Here is a 9,657-nt window from a genome sequence, read left to right on the forward strand (position 1 = left end):
TGAAATAAAATGTGCCGTGGATATATCTACCTGGAACAATATATTGTTCAATTGTATTAATATACTTTTAAAGAAAATTGTAATTAAATGTAGCTTTGTAAAGAAACGTACATAAAATTAACATAAAATATTCTTTACTTTTTAAATTTTAAAACAATCCACTTGGTCAAATAGCTCGATACGAGTGGCTAATGATGGAATCAGAGACGGTCCAGGTAGGTGTGCAATGCGTGCATGCCAAATCCGAGGGTGCCAGTACCGGTCAATGTCAAATGCCTCTTGTCGCATCACTAGTGTACCTCGAAGAACGCGACAGGGTTATTGTAAATTTTAAACGTTTCTCGCCATAGCTGTAAAAATCTAAATGTGTTAAACTTAATACTAAGTAGATTGTCCATCATTTGTTTTCAAACTAATTCGTTTTAGGACCAGGGTCCACGGAAATTTCCAAAATTCTTTCCCCGGTGTAAAGGGGTAAGATCGACTATAATCTAATAATCTTAATCATACGCTATCGTTACTTTTTGCCCGAGAAACGCTGGGCTCATCTGCTACTATGCATATATTTTGACTTTTAAATTGTTTTTAAAGGGTATTTTTACTTTTTATTGAAATCAAAGTGAAATCTATTGTCCAACGACATTTTTTATTGTATTTGAAATAAATAAATTATTACGGTTAATATACAGATAAAACATCGTTATAGCAAACACTGAAGTAATAAAATTCCAGTAATAAAAAGAGTGGTTGTCAGCAGCCATGTGTTTTCTGACAAGGTGTACTTAAATTCGAGGCAGAACGCTACCTCTGCACCGTGCCTTCCAAGTTCAGGCATGTGTCTCTCTTAGTTGGATCCGGCCGCAACACTCTGACGAAAAATCTCATCGAGACACTGCAGCACAGATCACCAAGCCTTCCCACCACGACAAGGTGGAGACACGACGGGGAGGAGTACCGCTGCTTTGTTTGCATTATTCCAATCTGACTCACTGCCCGACACCGACCAGGAGGAAGAAAGAAAGTTAATTAAAGAAAAAGAAGAAAATGTTAAAGAAAGAGGAAGAAAGTTAAAAAAAAAAGAAGAAAAAAGTAAAAGAAAAAAGTCCTGGTCAGATCACACAGGAGTGCGGCAGATAGGAAGTACCCCGGGGGCACCACGAGGAGGTAAGGCTCGGAGGATTTGGGTTTCCGCTCCCATTTAGTCCGGAGAGACGTGAATTTCGCCTCTCCGCATTAAATGAAGTCAAACAAATAAGACACCCGATTGTTATATTACATTGTTATTATTTGTATTGTCGATTGTTTATTGTTTCGTCAATCGGTATATTGATATTTTCACAGAAATTTTTGCAATTTATATATCAGATTCTTCGCAATTATATTAATGTATAATTAATGAATTAAATTATTGCAGACAATTTGTAAATTCGTTCTAGCAACGACATTCTCCATTACAACTTTTTACTTATCCTGTTTTAAATTTACATAAATTCATAAACATTCACTTTTTCTAAACATATTTCTTGTCGTTGTATTAATGGTAACCAGTGCCGTAACTAGAATTCTGAACGCCTATGGCTAAGAATAAAAATGGCAGTTAATGTTACTTTAGGTAGCCAAGATGGCGGCTCGTCTCTAATTCCAGCAAGGAAACAATGGGACGCACGTTTTAACCTAACCTAACCTATTCTAGTAATTTGGTTGCTAATAATTATGGTAATTTATTAGAATAGGTTAGGTTAGGTTAGAACGTGCGTCCCTACTGTTCCCTGTCTTCCGATTGCTGGGATCGGAGACGAGCCGCCATCTTGGCTACCTAAGGTAACATTAACCAAAATGGCGCCTTTTTAATTTTTGTTATTAAATAAAAATAAAAATGGTGGTTTATTTTTGAAATATATGTACGTAGAAATTACAGATTATAAATACTATATCAATATAAATGTAGAAGTGTTTTTGTGTTATTAATTTCGAATACATATTATTCCGAAACCTTCTCGTTGGCGCCTTTATTAAATCGGCGCCTATTGCGGGGCCACGTTACGTTGCTTCTTCTTGTGTTTGTTCTTGAGGTGTTCGTTATCCGAACATAAAACTCTCGCGAAAGTGTTTGTTATCCGATTTGTTCGTTAACTGAACTGTTTGTTATCCGATTTGTTCGTTAACTGAACTGTTTGTTATCCGATTTGTTCGTTCTTGAGGTGTTCGTTATCCGAACATAAAACTCTCGCGAAAGTGTTTGTTATCCGATTTGTTCGTTAACTGAACTGTTTGTTATCCGATTTGTTCGTTAACTGAACTGTTTGTTAATCGATCTTCCACTGTATTTCACAACATAATAAAATCTATTACTCATTTAAATGCTTAACTGGAGTTAAGCAGTGAAAGTGAAGTGTATAAACAGCAAAAAAAAAAAGGAATTTAATTTGCGGTTTTAATGTTTTAAATAATGTTCTATGCATTATAATATATTCATTGACAACAGATAAGATAGAGAATTAGAGATTACGAGATTTAGGAGTCATAATTGAATTATTTATTTAATTGTGATTGTTTTCTTCTTATTTAAGGAAAAGTAACATGATTTAAAGAATTATTTATTGATTATAATAATAATCAAAGTTAATTACATTATTCATTTGATGATTTTACAGAAGTTTTTAAATTTTATTTTGAATAAGAATATAAATATTCTCGTTATTAATTTACCCCATTTAATATTAATTAATTCTGTTTTAAAAAGGGTTAAATTTTTTTATTTAATGAAATTTTGTAAGTGGAAAATGAAGTTTAATTGTATAAAAGATAAATTTGTAATATTCTAAATCAGCAGTTTCCAACTTATTTTAATCACAGGATTCTTTTCATCTTGATGAAAAGTCTGACTTGAAAAGTTCGAAATCTAACAATTTTTACCGATTATAAATAAAATAACAAATCAAAAATTTGTTTGTAATTCTAATAAAATTTAAAGCAGAAATTTGACACATGCAATTGATTAGAAATTATGAAAAATTACTTGATGTATTTAAAAAAAGCACTAGTCTTTCCTTCCAATCTACAACACACTGGTGAAACCTTGAATTCAGAATAAAAAAAATACATTATAGTAAAATTAATAATAAGATAGCTCAATAGCGGGCCTACAGAAGATCATTGACAATTGTTATTATGTAAAAACTTTGTGGTTTCTGGAATTAGTAATCTCTGAAGTCAATTTCAGTATTGGGTTATATATATATATATGTAATTGAACCACAACACACTTATCTCAAACTGGATGATACTCAATAAAGTCTCAAAAAGCCTTAGATAAGTCCACTGTAGAACACTTTTACACAGAATTTATCTAAGGTTTTTTCTAGACTTTATTGGATAAATAATTTTCAGATAATTGACATTCTAGGTAACTGTATTATAATTTTTAAATACAAAGAATAGTGTTTGGGAGTATTAAATGTAAGATTTGATTCTCCCAAACACTATTAGGCACAGTAGGTTTTATTTTTCACATACGTGACCCATGCAGAATCTGTATATAAGTCCGTTATTCCTATGGAATATTAATAATTTTCAAAACTTCATTTAAATCAATTTTACAATATATTCGTTGGGACTACCATTCTGTCTTATATGACTTTGTCGATCGACACGTTTCCTTAGATCACAAAGTTACTTCCCTTATCAGACTAAATATACAGCAAACTTGGAACCTGAAGTGGTCTAGATTTCTGAACGTAAGGTAGATGCATACACAAAATATAAAATAAACAGTGGAAAGTAAAGAATGAAATTGTATTTAACAAACTGTATGCCAGTAGTCACACTGGAATTAGTATTGTGCAATGCATACACCGTGGAAACCAAAACAAAGTGGCTGTGCAGCAAACTAAAGCTGTAATACAGCCCATCAAATTCAAAACACAAAATTTTAGTAATTCTTGATTTCTGGAAGTAGGATATTTGGTCCAGTAATGTATCAGTTTTTTCGTTATTCGATTCTGACAGTCAAAAGATTATTGAAGTTTGGATATTAGTCAGATCGGTCTTCGTACAAAAGTTTTATTTTTAATAATTAAAAATTATTTTGATCTATTTTGAAAATCAATACTTACTTCTCTTTATCTTGAAGATAGATTTTATTAGAGGAAAACATTTGTTTTACTTAAAAGCATTTGTAAATTTTATCTTTTAATTGATGTTGTGTGATCCTTCTTACCAATTTTATCCTCTATTATATTAGTGCCAATGCCATGTGAAAAATTTTAATATTTTCAGAATATTGTCTTTTTTCATTCAATGTTGTAAACAAGTTTTTTTGAAAACAAAGGTTTTATTATATTTTTTACATCAATGCTTGTATAAAGTACAGTATCAGAAAATTAATGAAAAAACTCGCAATTACTCGCAATTACGGCCCCGTAGAAAGGGCCGTAAATAATACAATTTATGCACTGGTGTAGTTAATTATGTGCAGAACAGTTTCTGCATCGCAGCTTATATTATAATAAGTATGCATTATGTAATTTTTGATTTAGTAACCCGTTTATAAAGATGGAACGAGTCTTGATTTGTGTTGAAAGGTTAAGGCGATTATGAAGTCCTTGAAAATAGGTCGATATGTCTATCCTTTATAAATTATCTGATCGTTTAAATTAATTATTCATCAGCTTAAATTATGCAATTAACATTCTTACTTATATTATCAAAAGTGGGAAGTGCGTGATATTTTAAAACATACTCACCATTTTCGATAGGAGGGCTGAACTTGTCGTAACCTTCCGGTACTATATCGCCTAATTTCAACCCTTTACAGCGATCTCCGGAACTACGTAAAAAAAAGCGAGAGAATTTATGAGTATAATTTGTAGTCGAAACGTGATAAATAACGATAAATTTAAATTTGGCACCATCCCCGGACTTGGCAGCAAATATTGTTTGCTAGGTGCACTACGAGTCTCTCGACACTAACTACTTGATACTTTCAGTCAAGGGCACAGACGTGGAATTTGGGGCTCGTCTAGGGCGTCTAGCGGTCTATAAATTATTATTCTATTATATAATCGTCATATTTTAGTCCTTGATGTGCCATGTTTTACATTTTTTACACTATATCTTAATAAATAAGTAAATTATGTGTAGGTCTACCTATCTATAATTCTATAGTTTATATATGTTTATTATAAGTAAATTAAGTTATAAAACATAACTTTAACATTAGAGTAGTAGTACAAGCGTTATTATGCTGAGGCTTACTAATATTAGTAACACTACTTATTAACCTACAAATTCCTGTATTCTAACAATCAAAAAATTAATTTTAAGACGTCAATCTACCGTATTTCCTTGAGTGTGAGTTACATGCTAAGTAATTACTATTGTAAATCAAACAATAATAGAAGAAAAAACCCCGTTGTACCACTTAAATTATAATGATTTCCTTAACTTGAAAATTTCCCCAAAAATTATGGTTTTATGGTAATTCCGACAAGCGTAACTTCATCTATAGTACCTTTAATTGTATAACTTAACTATAAATAAATAAATGAAGTAGAATTAAGCGAGTAAACTCGCCATTGGAAGGCGTAAGAGTAGCAGATAACAGAGAGTAACGTCAATAGTGATGAGAGCATGTGAACAGTTAAGAACGAGATGCGGAGTGGAGTACTAATGACTTTCGACCGCTCCGATACGAAGCCGAAACGAAAGTACCTTTTTTCTGTGTCCCAAAACCTACAGAAATAAGTCTGGCAAGGTTTGTGTTGCGTCACAAAATGGCACGCTACTTTGCCCAAGTTCCTGGAAAACTTTCCTCCTTTAACTCTGATTATTATCTTGCAGAGGAATCTGTGAATCACAGCAAATTACTATCACCCTTCGTTAAATATGTAATTATATTTCATCCGTTTTCGATCGATATGACAGAAAATTCCGGTGAAAAAATTCTATATAATATAATCTATATAAAACCTATCGTTATATATATATATATATATAGATACAAAAAAATAATACAAGCCCTACAGCCTAACACTACTTTTATACGAGATTTATACTTAGAAACATACAAAATTTCGCTATAAAAATTGGTTTTTTAAAAATACGTCATATCTACGTAACAATAGCACGTGAAAATGTTGACTCCCCTTTAAAGAGCTAGCTAATGCAACTCGAATTTAAAGGTATTTGATGCAACATTCAACGAAATTTCCAATACAATAACTGTTTCCATAATTACAAAACGTTATGCAAGTTATATTATCGCTTGTTTAAGCAAAGTTAACCTAATATACTAGCATCGAAAGAGCCGCATTGTTTACCTGTTCTGTAGACGTGCTTACGAGTTATCAATTAATATAGAAAATACTGGTTAATCGTGCTTATTTTTTTTTTAAATTTATAAAATTTGGGGCCACCAGAGTGGTGTATAAAACCCGCCGAACACTGTCGTGGGTTCGCATCTCGCCAAAGATGAGGCATTTTCGGGTTTCTTTACGTTTATAACACCTAAATATGGGCCAGTTTTCGATAGATATCTCTCCCAAGAGGCATCGCTCCTCGGTAGATCGGGTTCCCGCATCGAAACAAAACAAAACAAACAAATATAATTTTTATTTTATAAATAATTTTAAATGTTTAATCCAGTGGTAAGTAGAGCATGCCGAATCTGGCATTGACATAGATGCACTTAAAATGCTTCTGAATAATGAAATCGAATTAATTTTTCAGTATGGCTGCTAAACTGACGTCACATTTATCGTTGTCCATCAGTCACCGAACACTGGTATTTAGTCGCGAGTTCGCACCTAGACACGTGAAGGTTTCCGGGGTTTTTTCAGGTTTGTAACACCTAAATTTCCCGCAGAAAGTCCTCCCAGGATATGTTACTTTGCCTTATTCCATCAATTCAATACAATCCACATTTACTGTTATTTTTTAAACCAGTTTTATAGTCGGTTTACAGATTTAATCGAGAATAGAATATTATTGTATGACTCATTGACATATTTTGCCTTGTTCTCTACAATTGTAGGCGCCTACTAATGGATTTATAATTCCACTTTTTGTCTTAGCCATTAATGTAGATTAAGATCCTTCATTACTATTATACTAGCAAAGAATGCCCAGCGTTGCCCAGGAACTCGGGGAGAAGGTTGAGTTGTCCTCGTGGCAGAGAGTAATTATGCAAAATTTGGTCCACATCTATCAAAGGGTTTGGTAATTTGTGGGGGATGAAATCAGAGGAAGAAATGAGTTTTAAGGTAATGTATGTTTTTTGTAGGATTGTAGAGAGTAACTGTACAAAATTCGTCCAGATTTGGGAGATATGAATTGGGTTTTCATGTCATTTTCTTCAACAGAATCATTGATTGTTTATATATGATCAAATGACACTCATTTATCTCTTTACCTCTTCGACCATAAACCATCAAAATTTATTATTATTAATACTTTCTAATACACAAACCTTCTTGCAAAATTTCAGAAATTATTGATAAAAGACAAAGGAGTTATTAAGCTTCAAAGAGGATGAACAAAATCGTGGCCCCGACACACGCATCCATACATGCAGAAAAAACCCCTGGATTTTTTAAAAATTTTTTTGCATTTTTCGACCTTTCAAAGTCTCCCGAGTCCAAAAATGTAATAATCTTGGAGAGGGGGCTCATTTTTGACCGATCACAATACTTTCCCCCTGTTGTATGTAACAGAGCCGGGAAAGTACAGCAACTAATATAAAACTTGTGAAAATTGCTTAAACTCGGTTGGAAGATTGCATCCATATGAATTGCCCGTATGAAAGGTTGACAAGAATTAAGTGTTTTAATCCCTTTATATTTAAAAATAAAACATGAAATTTTTGTACGTAATCAAATGAAAAATTTATTATCTTCTATTGTTTAGATACTTATAAACTCATCTTATATCATTTTCAACAAGAAAAATCGTAATATTGTTAAGCGTTATAACAATTATTAAATAATAATAAGATATAAATAATGTCTTTAGTCATGAAGTTTTTATTCATTTTAATAATTCTGGAGAAGTCTTTCTCGTTTCCTATAAGTGAAAAATCGTACAGCAATCTACTTGCTATTGGAAACGAGCGGAGTTCAAACATGGATGACTCCGAAGAAAACAAGAGATATGATAGATATAAAAAAATTATAGAAGCTATAGAAATAATTCAAAAACTCATTTCGGAAATTAAAGCAAAGAGAAAGATCGGACTTAAAAGTGGACAGTCCCAAATAACAACAGAAACACCCGTGTTTGATACCAATGTAACAAATGTCATTATAATCGTCGGATACTGTTTAGCAATGTCTGCCATCTTCATAATAGGATTGTTCATCCTCGTCAAATCGAGTAAGCGCATGGTAAAAACTGCGGCATCCCCCGAAGACACCATCGCACGGCAGAGACGAATTAGTAAATCGCAAGCAGAAAAGATAAAATCGAAACGCATCGTCCACACTGAACCTTCATCGTCTATGCGAATGCCATTCGATTCTATAAAGGAACAACAAGATAACGAGGAATTACAACTGTTAAAAATTTGTATGAAGGACGAAGACATAATGAGTAAGAAAGAAAACGTTGATCTTCAAACCAGTATCGGTGAAGAAGATGTTAATATTAAAGGTGAAACGCCTTTAAATGTTTTAGAAGAATCTATTTACGAATATATTGAACAACCTACGAGTGAAGAAATTAAGATAAGTGGAGAAGACGAAGGCAACGAAGAAGAATCCGAATATGAAATTTTAGAATACGAGTATTTTGAAGAAGAAGTAGAAGGAGAATATGACGAGATCGATGAAATTAATTAATTATAAACTAATAAGAAAGAAAGTGAATTTAAACCAAGTAAATATCATTAAAGAAGAAAATCAAATGTATCGTTTATTTCATGATTTATGCAAAAATTTTTTGTAATCAACCTCTTTAAAGTTATGAGTACTTGAACTGATTCAACAAATGAATGTAATAAGATGAACTGGTGATACCGAATGATATTATTACAGTTATGATTAATGTGAAAGATTTTACTTGTGGATAGCATTTACGCTGTGCTATAACATTGACATCTTCCCTGGAAATTAAGTCTTTGTAATAATTAGAAATATATAAAATTTATATAACAAAATGTTATAACAGGCGGCGCCACATACAATTTCATTTATTTGTTTTCATTGACAATACGAACGTTCTCTCTAAAATAAAATCTCATACAAGCCGGAAAAGTTACGCAACTCGTTTCTAGATTTTTTCTTTATTTAAACTAGTTTATGTGGGCACTAAGAGGGCCCTTTTTAGCGAGCGCATTATGGGTTTGGTCGGGCCCACAATAGCGCATTAGATTACCCGACATATTCCCGAAAAATTCCCGATTTTTTCCGGATCCCCCAGCTGCCATTTGGCCTTCTTTATAAATTTTATGTTAATTAATCACTTAATAAAAGCCGTGTTTCGGAATATATCCGATCTTTTTCTTTTATGTTTATTTATATAAACCCAATAGAAAATTTCTGTTAAAATGCACTAAGGAATTTGTCCATTAATTCATTAATTCGTAAACAATAATTTCGATAAAATTCATTGTTGGCTAAATAAACGGGAAAGGAGGAAGAAAATAGCGGATACGTTGCGACA

The sequence above is a fragment of the Centruroides vittatus genome, unplaced genomic scaffold (assembly GCF_030686945.1).
Source record: "Centruroides vittatus isolate TY-2023 unplaced genomic scaffold, ASM3068694v2 contig_749, whole genome shotgun sequence".
Lineage (NCBI taxonomy): Eukaryota > Metazoa > Arthropoda > Arachnida > Scorpiones > Buthidae > Centruroides > Centruroides vittatus.